Source organism: Macaca mulatta, chromosome 12 (genome assembly GCF_049350105.2).
Source record: "Macaca mulatta isolate MMU2019108-1 chromosome 12, T2T-MMU8v2.0, whole genome shotgun sequence".
Lineage (NCBI taxonomy): Eukaryota > Metazoa > Chordata > Mammalia > Primates > Cercopithecidae > Macaca > Macaca mulatta.
Genome location: NC_133417.1, coordinates 119,408,074 through 119,421,576, shown reverse-complemented (window position 1 = coordinate 119,421,576; position 13,503 = coordinate 119,408,074). Strand labels below are relative to the sequence as shown.

Genomic DNA, 13,503 nt, shown 5'->3' with positions numbered 1-13,503 from the left:
AAGTGGAAGACCAATTAGGCACCACTAATCAGTGCTGGGTTAAGTGTCACAGTAACCCAAAGCTAGAGAGGTAAATTGGAGGCCAGGAGAAGTGGGAAGTTTTGGGGTTTGTAGCAAAGGAAAACCAGCAGGGCTTGCTGATGGGTTGAATGTAGGGCATAAAGAAAGATGATTTTACTCTGATCATATTGGGGGAATAATAGTACCATTTTCTGGTCAGGGAAAACTGGGATGGAGCAAGCTTACTTGACAATTTGCTGGCCATCATCAGAAAAATTCTTAGTAATGATCAATTGATCCAAGCCTGGACCACTCCTTGGACCACTGGGGAGATAGGAGCCGGTGGCTTTCTCAGTCTTGGTTGCAGGTCCCCTCTCTAGTCAGGGAGCTGGGGTTTGCTACCACAAGAAGGGTAGCACTTCTACTAAACTGCTTACAAGAGGTCTTTTCCAAAAGATGCAAGACTTCTCAGATATCAGTGTCCTGGGAAATAGGCCCATAGATGGATTATTCCTCTATGCCTGTAGGATCACTCATTCACATTATTTCACTTCATTCTGAAAAGACCCTGAGGAGTTAGCATTATTTTCCTCAAGGCCAGTTGTACCCATATGACAGTTTGTGGACTGATGCTGGCTTGACCACTTGGAAATCACTTGAGAACCATGTTAAAAATATGAACAACAAACACTAAAAATGAAACACATTTTGATTCAGCAAGTTAGAGTAGGTCTCAGGTATTTTGTTTTTCATGCTCCCTGGTGATTCTAATATGCAGCCAAAATGAACTAGACTAAATTCAAATGTAAGGAATTTTTTTTTGCCTCCTTGCAAAAAATAATCATTTCTGAATTAAATTTATTACATTGTAACTGTGGGGAAAATGTTATGTGCTCAAGAGTAAAAAATAAAATAAGTGACTAGCAATATTATCATCCATGCAGTCATTATCTTTAAGACTCATACGACATGGTGCATAATGTTCATTGCTTTGGTTTATCACTTAAATATATTATGGCATCTTTCTTTTGTTGTCAAATATTCTAGATAAATATGATTTTAAAGAGTTACATAGTGTTTTTGTTATCATAAGATCCATATATAAGTACACACACAAATATGTGTGTGTGTGTGTGTGTGTATGTGTGTGTGTGTATTTTTTTGCTTAATTCAAGATTGTGGAGCTTTTGGTTACCTCATTAATACAAATAATGATCATTCTACATATAACCTTGTACTATGTTTGATTACTTCCTTTAAAAAGATTTCTAGGAATAGAATTCCTGTGTCGAGTTAAACATGTTTCTAAGGCCTTTGATATTTATTGGTTCCCATTTACCAGAGAAAGATTATTTATTGAATAATTCTGCTTTTTTTCCCCAATTATTTGCAATGCTTAAAAGTATATTTTTCAGAGTTACATAAATATGTTAACATTTATTCAAACCTATTACCAAACACAATTGATCTTTGGAAATATGCAGGGGTTAAGGGCACAAAACCCCCATGAAATAAAAAATCCACACATAAATTTTGACTCCACAGAAACTTGACTACTAATAGCTTACTGTTATCAATATCATAGGCAATTAACACATAAAGAGAGTAGTATCGAAATATATTTTATACTGAATTTACTCATGACATACCTATTATTTTTTCACTATTTCTAGGCTACATGGTTCATCTGCAAGTTTTTTTCAGATTGTCACAAATCTCCAAGAAAATTTTCAATAAACTTATTGAAAAAATCCATGCATAAGTGGACCTCATAGTTCAAACACATTCAAGGGTCAATTGTATTCAAAATTATAATAAGGATCTGAAAACACAGTCTTTCATGAATACTTAAAAAAAATATTTATGATATTGATAGGGACATATGACCCTTCCCCTCAACCTCTTCCTTACCCTCTAATCATGTCCTGGAATTTCAGTCGATACAAATCACAGCTGACTCAAGTTTATCAAGCAGATTAAGAAAAATGTAGGAGGGTGTATTGATTTCAATGGTAACTTGGTTCAATATCTGGGAGTTGTTATAAACCTTAAATTCTCCATTTTTCTTGGTGAGAACAATGCGTATAAGAGTAGGGCTGGTAAAAGGTCACGTGACAAACACGGTAGCTGGGCCTTAGGAACTTCCCTGGGGTTATCTCCATTTCCAAAAATAAAAAAATATACTGGAGTATGGGGCCTTGGTGACAAATTAATCAATTATGTAACCTTATTGACTATGGAAGGTTGCAGGTTAAATAGGCTTAATTTGGCTCAAGATAAGGTGGAAGTGTTCATGTTTCTGGGCAAAGTCAAGACATCATTGCTATGAGCCTCAGTACCAGTAACTGAGGAATTGGGAGCACTAGTCAAATTGGTAACAATACCTGGAACCAAGGGCTAGAAACCTCTACTATTGTGGTAAGACGACTAGGTCAGCTGCAAAGGCGTATTACTTTCCGTGGTCCGTAACACTTTCAAGATGTTGAAGAGCAAGAGCAAGAAAGAAGAGCAGAGGATGTTTCTTTGTGGCTTTCTGCAGGAGTAGATATGCTTTTGTTTGAATAGTTTTCCTGGGGTATTTAAACATCTCTCGACTGATGCATGCTGTTAAAGTTTCACATGAATCAGAACTTTGTTTACTGTTATTTTATGGCTCAGGAGACAGTGATGCTAGGGGTGTGAGACACAAGCAAAATTCCCATTTCTCAGATAGGCTGCGATGGGTTTCTCTACAGTTAGGCTGGGGAGTTTCTGATCCTTCTTCCTATCTAGAGTTTTAGTTATATCCCCAGGATATCGGGTATGAAGAGTTATAATAACTACACTACCATAGTGGGTAAAGGGACCCTTATTTAGGCATGGAGAGGCACTTGAGAAGTGGTCTGTTTCGAATCTGGACTCTAGGTAGGAAAGGATCCTTTTGGCTAATGGGATCTAAAACATTTATCATGGCATTTGCAAAAATAAAGACCCATGTAGATATTGTAGCAGCCAGAAAAAAATAATGATAAAAGACTAATAATAATAACAAAAGCAGAGCAATTGGGTTCAAGAAATAGAAAACTTCATCCCATAACCATAAAAACAAAAACAGTTACATTAACTACTGAAAGTTTACTATGTGCCATGCAATGTTGTAATTATTTATTCCTTCCCCACCACAAATCTATGAGGTAGGTACTATTATAATCCCCATTTTAAAGAGGAAGTAACTGAGGCTCAGGAAGATTAAGTGCCCTGTCCATGTTATATAGCTATTAGCCCATTTATCCCTAGTGTTCCATTATTGGAACCCTAAGCATGTGGGAGTTATTTATATCCTACTGCTCAAGGTCATCACCAAGGTCTGATTGCAAAAATTCAAAAATAATTGCAACCTCAGGCATAAATGGGTTAATCCAGTTACAGAGTGGGAAAGTTGAAATTCAGATTCATGCATTCTAACTCTAGAGCCAATGCTTTTAACCATTATACTATTACACCATAACCAATATTTTTTTTGACCCATTACACAAAATAAAGTCTTCAACTGAAATAGTTTGAAAAAGATTCAGCACTCAAAGCCTTTACTTTGAGCGTGTTTATACAGTTCACACCAAGGACTATCAGTATTCTCCATACTACCAGAAGTACAGTCCTTACCATTTTGGGGTCTAATCAGTTTAAACAGCAAACTCCAGAAACTCCAAAACCAACTAAAGAAATCCATCCTTAAAATTCCATTTCTCTAGAACGACTCCTGGTACCAAAATCTGTAGTTGTCAGGGTTCTCCAGAAGGACAGAACAAATAGAGTATATGTATATATGAAAGGGAGTGTATTAAGGAGAATTGGCACACATGCTCAGAAGGCAAAGTCCCACAATAGGCAGTCTGCAAGCTGAGGAGGTAGGAAGTCAGTAGCGGCTCAGTCTGAGTCCCAAAACCTCAAAAGTAGGGAATCTGACAGTGCAGACTTCAGTGTGTGGCTGAAGGCCCAAGAGCCCCTGGCAAACCACTGGTGTAAGTCCAAGAGTCTAAAGGTTGAAGAACGTAGAGTCTGATGTCCAAGGGCAGGAAGCATTCAGGACAGGAGAAAGATGAAAGCCAGAAGACTCAGCAAGCCAGCTTGTCATACCTTCTTCTCTGCTTTGTTCTAGTCTCGCTGGTAACTGATTGGATGGTACCCACACGCTTGAGGGTGGATCTTCCTCTCCCAGTCCCCTGACTCAAATGTTAATTTCCTCTGGAAACACCCTCACAGACACACCCAGAAACAATATTTTACCAGCTATCTGGGCATCCTTCCATCCAATCAAGTTGACACCTAATATTAATCATCAAAATAAAGAAAAGCTAAGCATGAGAAATAAGAATAAGAAATAAGCATGAGATATCAATGAAAATAAAGCCACCTTTGGGGCCTGATATTTGAGAAGATAGATCAGCATTGTTAGTATAGAAATAGGATCCACTGTGTAATGAGCAAAAACTGAAACTTTGGAATTAGAAATTACTGTATATCTTTACTGAGCACATAATCAACTAAATTATCAATTTTATTGGTGGAAGATGTAATGTGATGAGGAGAGGAACCGGAAAGAAAGGGGATAAATAGTCATAAATCTTTTGCTGCTTTGGCAAGTTCCACATAAACTAATCTGGTTATGAATTGTTGAAGAAAAAGTACCTGAACTGGGCGGATCCTATCTGATGTTGAGAATCAGCATTCTTGCACCCAGGGTAGGCAGAAATAGGGAAACAGTACCCCTTACAAAATTCCAATTTGAAGGTAATATTTTAACGTGGAGGTACATCACACTACACAATAGGTCCAAGAAGCAGAGTGCTTTCACTGAAGGATTAAATGTTCTGGCAATTCTAAAGAAACTACCTCTTTAATAGCCTGATGTTCTATTATATTAGGATCAACTTTAATGAGGTTGAGATCAAACCTTTGGCAATGGTTTTTCTGACTTAGATCTTTATACATTTTCTAAGATTAATTTTTTACATCAATCTCTCAATATTGTATATGAAAAACTGTGCAACATCACTAACCATCAAAAAATGCAAATCAAAACCACAATGAGATATCATCTCATCCCAGTTAGGATGGGTATTATAAAAAGGCAAAAAATAACAAATGCCAATGAGAATGCAGAGAAATGGGAACTCTCATACACCTTTGCTAGGAATGTATATTAGTACAGCCATTATGGAAGACAGTACGGAGGTTCCACAAAAAACTAAAAATAGAACTACTATGTGATCCTGCAATCCCACTGCTGGGTATATGTTCAAAATAAAGGAAATATGTATATTGAGGAGACGGCTGTATTCCCATGTTTACTGCAGCATTATTCACTATAGCTAAGAAATGGAATCAGCTTAAGTGTCCATCAACAGATGAATTGATAAAGATAATGTGGCATATATACACACAATGGAATATTATTCACCCATAAAAAAGAAGTACATCCTGTGATTTGCAGCAACATGGATGAGCCTGGAGGACATTATCTTAAGTGAAACAAACCACACCGAAAGACAAATATTACATGTTCTCACTCATATGTGACAGCTAAAAACATCGGTCTCATGAAGGTAGAGACTAGAATGATGGTTACCAGAAAGCTGGGAGAGTGAGTGGGAGAAAGAGATAAGGAGAAGTTGGTTAATGGGTACAAAACTACAGCTAGAGAAGAGAAATGAGTTGTTAAGTTCAATAGATATCAATATATACATATTTTTTGAGACACAGTGTCGCTCTGTTATCCAGGCTGGAGTGCAGTGGCACAATCTCGGCTCACTGCAACCTCCGCCTTCTGGGTTCAAGTGATTCTCCTGCCTCAGCCTCCTGAATATGTGGGACTACAGGCACCCGCCATCATACCCAGCTATTTTATTTATTTATTTATTTATTTATTTATTTATTTATTTATTTTTAGTAGAGATGGGGTTTCACCATGTTGGCCAGAATGGTCTCAATCTCCTGATCTCCTGACCTCGTAATCTGCCCACCTCGGCCTCTCAAAGTGTGGGATTACAGATGTCAGCCACAGTGCCTGGCCAGTTATCAATAATTCATTGTACATTTCAAAATAGCTAAAAGAGGAGATGTAGAATCTTCCCAACACAAAAAAAATGATAAGCATTTGAGGTAATGGATACCTCAATCACTCTGATTTGATTATTACATATTATATGCATGTATCAAAATATCACATGTATTCCATAAATATGTATAATTATTATGGATCAATAAGAAATCTCTCAATATACCCTCAAATTGATAATATATATAGCCTAATTTAGCACATTTTGATGTATTATTTTTGTTTATTTTTATTTGTGGGTTTTATGTCAACTAAAGCACAAATATCTTTAGGTGAGATGTGCTTCAAAATTTTTTATATACTCAAGATGATATGTGACTAATGCTTTTGTATAATACTATGTAGCTTAACATTATATTTCTGTGAGTAAATTATTCAATATATGACAGTCACAAATACAAAATTGAACATATGAAATTATTATGTTTTTCAGGATTTTATGATTTTTAACTCCTACATTAATAAAAACAATAAGGCATCAAAAGTAAAATATATTATCAACTTAAATGTTTTGCATTTTTCTAAGTGTGTCCCTCATTTCCAGGAGTTGTGATTGTTTTTTATTTATGCTATTTCACTGAAGATTTTTCCATTCGTATGTTGTATCATTTTTTTGATATATTTTCTTTTTTTTTTTTTTTTTGGCAGAGTCTCGCTCTGTTGCCCAGGCTGGAGTGTAGTGGTGTGATTTTGGCTCACTGCAACCTCAACCTCCCGGGTTCAGGCGATTCTCCTGCCTCAGCCTCTTGAGTAGCTGGGATTATAGGTACCTGCCAACATGCTCAGCTAATTTTTGTATTTTTAGTAGAGATAGGGTTTCACCATTTTGGCCAGGCTGGTCTCAAGTTCCTGGTCTCAAGTGATCCACCTACCTCAGCCTCCCAAAGTGCTGGGATTACAGGCATGAGCCACTGTGCCCAGCTGATTTATTTTTTATTCTTTTGAGTTCATTAATTTGGACTTCACCTTCCTCTAGTGCCTTTTTGATTCGCTTAATAATTGACTTTCTGAATTCTTTTCCTGGTAATTTAGAGATTTCTTCTTGGTTTGGGTCCATTACTGGTGAGCTAGTGTGATCTCTGGGGGAGGGGGGCGGTTAAAGAACCTTGTTTTGTCATATTACCAGAATTGTTTTTCTGGTTCCTTCTCATTTGGGTAGATTATGTCAGAGGGCAGATCTGGTTCTGAAGGCAGCTGTTCAGATTCTTTTATCCAAGAGGGTGCTCCCTGGATGTGGTTCTCTCTCCCTTCCCTAGGGATGAGGCTTCCTGAGAGCCAAACTGCAGTGATCGTTATTTATCTTCCAGATCTAGCCATCCGGTGGAACTACCTGTCTCTGGGCTCATACAGGGTAATATCTGCACAGAATCCTGTGATGTGAACTGTCTTCAGGTCTCTCAGCCTTGGATACCAGCACCTGCTCTAGTGGAGGTGGCAGGGGAGTGAAGTGGACTCTGGGGGTCCTTGGTTGTAGTTGTGTCTATTATGCTAGTTTTGTGTGGACTTTCAGCCAGGAGGTGGTGCTTTCAAGACAGCATCAGCTGCAGTAGTATAGGGAGGATCAGCTGGTGGGCAGGATCATAGAGCTCCCAAAAGATTATGTCCTTTGACTTCGGCCACCAGGGTGGGGAGAGAAAGACCATCAGGTGAGGGCAGGGTTAGGCATGCCTGAGCTCAGACACTCCTTGGGCAGGGCTTGCTGCAGCTGCTGTGGGGGTTGTGGGTGTGGTTTTCAGGCCAAGGCAGTTTTGTTCCCAGAGGGACCATGGCTGCCTCTGATGCGTCATGCAGGTCACCAGGGAAGTGGGGGAAAGCTGGCAGTTACAGGCCTTATCAGCTCCCATGCAGCCCAAAAGGCTGGTCTCGTCTCACTCCCACTGCGCCCCCACAGCGGCACTGAGTTTGTTTCCAGGCAGTGGGTGGGCAGAGCTGAGAACTTGCCCCAGACAACCAGCCTCCCAGCTGTGAAAGCAAGCAGGGCTTTTAGGTTTTGAGCTTCCCCGTCTGCCACAGCTTCTGTGCTTGTCTGCACTCCTGATTCACCCCGTTCTCCAGGTTCTGTCCAGGAAACTTTGGTCGAAATAGTTACAAAGTTCAACTGGAAGTTTCCTTCTTCCTGTGGTCTTTTACCAGTTCCTCTGGTAACCCTCCCCAAGGACCCCTGGGAGACAGTCAGAAACGACTTCCCTGGGGACCGTGAGTGTCCACGGGGCTCTTCCCACTGCTTCTTCTATTCCCATATTTTACTTAGCTCTTTAAATTTGTCTCAGCTCTAGGTAGGGTCAAATCCTTCTCCCCTGATCTGGACCTTCAGGTTCCCCAGTGAGGATGTGCATTCAGGCCGATGATCCCCTTTCACACTTTGGACAGTCACAGTTTTTCGGCTGTCTCCCAGGGCCTGCAGAAGCTCTTCTTCCTTCAAAGGGTCTGTGGATTCTCTCCGCTTTCTGGTATGTTTCTGTGGTAGTTCTTGGAGCCAAAATTCACGATCCGAGTTTCCATATGCTGCTCCATCCATTGGAGTGGGAGCTGAGAGTTAGTCCTGCCTCCTATCTGCCATTTCCCCCCTTCAACTTAAATGCTTTAAAGAACACTTAGAAATATACCAGAATCAGAAAATAAAATAAAACACATTATTGAAAGTAATAGGGACATTTGCGTTTAAATTGGACATCATCCAATTATATTTATCATGATATAATTATCTTTATTTTCAATTATAACTCTCTCAGATACATAGAAAAATGAAGACTGTATTTTACATTTAGTGTGAATAAAGCATCTTTGTTGACAACATAAAAGAGAATAACTTAGGTTTCCAGAATTAAAAACCTGTGTTGCTGTTCTACACTGACTTCACCTGGTGATAGATTTCAGAAAATGAAACTTTAGATTTTTTTTTTTTTTGTTCCAAAAGAGAAGGCAATTCTCTCCGGTCTGTTTCACAGAATCATATTCTTTAACAGCTTAGGAGATAGTCGAAAAACATCTGTGATGCTTTCTCTGGTGGCACTAATAGAAAATTCAAAAAAGAATATTTATTTCCTTTGTTTTTCTATCTGAATATGTTTGTTTGGAGACTGATGCTTTGGCCATATATTTGTGTATCTTAGATTTAATTCTCTGTCTCTTGGCCTTTAAAGATGCAGATCAGATTAGCTCAAACCCAACTTTCATATTTTATGGGAAGTGCAATGTCCTTCTTAAAACTGCTTCAAATTCCTGCCAGTGCATGTGGCCTCGTGATCACTTTTGACTCCTACTCCATACCTCTATGGATTTTGGGGCTTTAATCTTTCTTTGTTGAGGATGCTTTACCTCTGCCCTGATGGTGACCATAGTGAGAATTGATCCCTTCTCTATAATGTTAATTAAATACTCATCCAAGGCCTTTCCTAGTATTAATATATCTTACCTTACTGAAGGTTTTCATATTCTAGGAACACAGACAGATTGAGATTAAATATTAGTCATTTATGTTCTTAAAAGCCCATCAGCAACCTTCCCATGTTGCTCAAATATCTTTCCTTATCCCTCTTTTCTTTCTGTAGATACTTTTGTCATCAGTTTAAATACAGACATATCATAAGGCAGCCATCAAGTTAATGTATTTGGGTTGTAAAAAATTTTTCAAGTTAATTTCTAAATGACTGGCTTTGTTGGTGGAATGTCTCCCACATCCAAAGTAAATAAACGTGTTATAAGAAATGTGGTTTTTGGCTGAGCATGGTAGCTTAAGCCTGTAATCCCAGCACTGTGGCAGTCCCAGCAGGCAGATTACTCGAGCCCAGAAGTTTGTGACCAGCCTGGGCAATGTGGCAAAATGCCATCTCTACACAAAATCACAAATATTAACCAAACATGGTGGTGTATGCCTGTAGTCCCAGCTCCTCTGGAGGCTGAGGTGGGAGGATCACTGGAGCCTGGGAAGTCAAGGCTGCAGTGAGTTGTGATTATGCCACTGCACTTTGGCCTGAGCAACAGAGCAAGACCCTGTCTCAATAAAAATAAAAATAAAAATAAGTAAATAAATATAAGGAAAAGAAAAGAAAGAAATGTGATTTTTGACATTACAGCTCAGGCAATAGCATACTTATTAATTAATTTGACCCAAAAGATTATTTTCAGAGAATGTCATATAATGTATTCCAGATTTTTAGTTGGTATTATGCCAATAAAATGTAGTCTATCCCATATCAGGCATTGTAGAGGACATGCTGAAGTGACCTAACTAGCATATGCCCTCAGTAGCACACTGGTTAAATGAATGAAAATTGATACACTTAAATATATGAAATGTTTGTTCTTTGTAGGAACTTTTAACATCCTCCTTATATGGTTACTTATTCTTTCCAATGGCTATCTTCATAAATACAAACATAAACCACATGTAGGTCTATCTTGTCATGTACTGTGCATTAATGAGGTCTGAATTCATTCATATGAAAGCTTAGAGGTTGCAGGTATCTCTCATGTATTCAAGGCAGGAGAACTAGCTAGCTGAAATGGGATATATCTTAATTTCCCCTACTAAAGTAAATTAAAATGTTTATTATTTAAATATTTTCACTTAGCAGCTAGATTTTAAGAAACTAATTGGAAGTGTTTAGTCAGAAATCTCTATTTTGGATTTTATTTATACCTTGATGCTGAAGCAACAATCTCTGAAGAATTTATGCTACTTAATTGTGACCCTGTAGGCAAATTTGGTTCCCTCTTTAGAAAAAGAGATATTTACAGTTATTTTTGCTAATTGATCCACAAAACAATGCCAGTCTGTGTCCCTTTGATATTGACACCACTTTTCCAGAAGTTTTTCTAGTATCTGGGCAAACACAAAAGCTGAGCTGATCCAATGGATCACCTGCTAGAAGAAGCAACTAGCAGGTTGGCTAGAAGAAGCAACTCTCTTCTTCAACTTGGCTAGAAGAAGCAACTCTCTTTACAGTTAGTCTATGCCTCAGACAATGTCTTTTCATGTGTGGTAATTATTATTTGTCAAATATGTTAAACTTGATATATTTTCTTGAATCAGAAGCTAATGGGCTGGGGAAAAAGGAGAGAGGCCTTTGGTGCTAAATAATATTGTCTGTGTATCCATGTTCTATATTTGTTTCACAAACATTAACATTGTTTTCTCAAAAACCTTGAATTTATAAACTTTGAATTTTTATCAGATTACAATTTTTATAAACTTATATTTTATGAGATCTTGTTTGTTTGTTTGTTTGTTTGCTTGAGATAGGGATCTTGCTCTGTCTCCCAGGCAGGAGTGACTTGGTGCAGTCTCAGCACACTGCAACCTCTGCCTCCTGGGCTCAAGCAATCCTCTCACCTCCCTGTCTTTGCAACGTTACAAAAAAAGGAAACTACAGATCAATACTCCTGATAAACATAGATGCAAAAGTCCTCAACAAAATACTAGCTAACCGAATCCAACAGCATATCAAAAAGATAATCCATCATGATCAACTGGGTTTCATATCAGGGATGCAGGGGTGGTTTAACATATGCAAATCAATAAATGTGATACATCATATGAACAGAATTAAAAACAAAAATCATATGATCATTTCAATAGATGAAAAAAAAGTAGTTGATTGAATCTAGCATCCCTTTTATGATCAAAACCCTCAACGACACTGGCATAGAAGAGACTTACCTCAGAGTAATAAAAGTCATCTATGACAAACCCATAGCCAACATCATACTGAATGGGGAAAAGTTGAAAACATTTCCCCCAAGAACTGGAACAAGAAACCACTTCTATTTAACTTAGTACTGGAAGTACTGACTAGGAATCAGACAAGAGAAGAGAGAAATGAAGGGCATCCAAATTGGAAGAGAGGAAGACACACTTGCTGTTTGTTAATGATATGATCGTTTACCTAGCAAACCCTAAAAACTCATCCAAAAAGTTCCTAGATCTGATCAGTGACTTCTGTAAAGTCTCAGAATACAAAATCAATGCATACAAATCAGTAGCACTGCTGTACACCAACAATGCCCAAGCTGAGACTCAACTCAAGAACTCAATCCCTTTTACAACAGTTGCAAAACAATTCAAATACCTTGGAATATACTTAACCAAGGAGGTGAAAGATCTGTACAAGGAAAACTACAAAATGCTACTGAAAGAAATCATAGTTGATACAAACAAATAGAAACACATTCCATGTTCATGTATAGGAATAATCAATATTGTGAAAATGACCATACTGCCTAAAGCAATCTACCGATTCAATGCAATTATCATTAAAATACCATCATCATTCTTCAAAGAACTAGAATAAACAATCCTAAAATTCATATGGAGACAAAAGTAGCCCACATAGCCAAAACAATATTAAGCAAAAAGAACAAATATAGAGGCATCACATTACCCGACTTCAAATTATACTGCAAGGCAATAGTTATCAAATAGCATGATGCTGCTATAAAAACAGGCATGTAGACCAATGGAACAGAATAGAGAACCCAGAAATAAGCCAAATACTTATAGCCAACTGGTCTTCAACAAAGTATACAAATACACAAATTGGGGAATGGACACCCTGTTCAATAAATGGTACTGGGAAAACTGACAAGCACGTGTGGAAGAATGAGATTGGATCCCCATCTCTCACTTTATACAAAGATCAACTCAAGAAGGATCAAAGACTTAAATCTAAAACCTGAAACCATAAAAATTCTAGAAGTCAACATCGGAAAAATTCTTCTAGACATTGGCTTAGGCAAATAATTCATAACTTAAGACCACAAAAGCAAATGGAACAAAAACAAAAATAAATAAATGGGGCCTAATTAAACTAAAAAGTCTCTGCACAACAAAAGAAACAATCATCAGAGTAAACAGGCAGCCAACAGAGTGGAAGCAAATATTCACGAACTACACATCCGACAAAGGGCTACTATCCAGAATCTACAAGGAACTCAATAAATCAGCAAGAAAAAAACAAATAGTCCCATCGAAAAGTGGACAAAAGACACGAATAGAGAGTTCTCGAAAGAAGATATACAAATGACCAACAAACATATGAAAAATGCTCAATAACCCTAATTATCAGGGAAATGCAAATTGAAACCATAATAAGATACCACATTACTCTTGCAAGAATGGCCATAATTAAAAATAAAAAAAAAATAGATGTTGGCATGAATACGGTAAAAATGGGACACTTTTACATTGCTGGTGGGAATGTAAACTAGTTAACCACTATGGAAAACAGTATAGAGCCTCCTTAAATAACTAAAAGTATAACTACCATTTGATCCAGCAATTGCACTACTGGGTATCTACCCAAAGGAGAAGAAGTAATTATATGAAAAAGATACATGGACACACATGTTTATAGCAGCACAGTTCACAATTTCAGATATGGAACCAACCTAAGTGTCCATCAACC

The 13,503-nt window shown here is 37.8% G+C and overlaps 1 protein-coding gene across 5 annotated transcripts in view; it reads right to left on the bottom strand.

Moving 5' to 3' along the window:
* Positions 1-13,503, bottom strand: part of SPAG16 (sperm associated antigen 16) — a 1,158,987-nt gene that overhangs the window by 207,444 nt on the left and 938,040 nt on the right. The gene's annotated exons all lie outside the window — the stretch shown is intronic.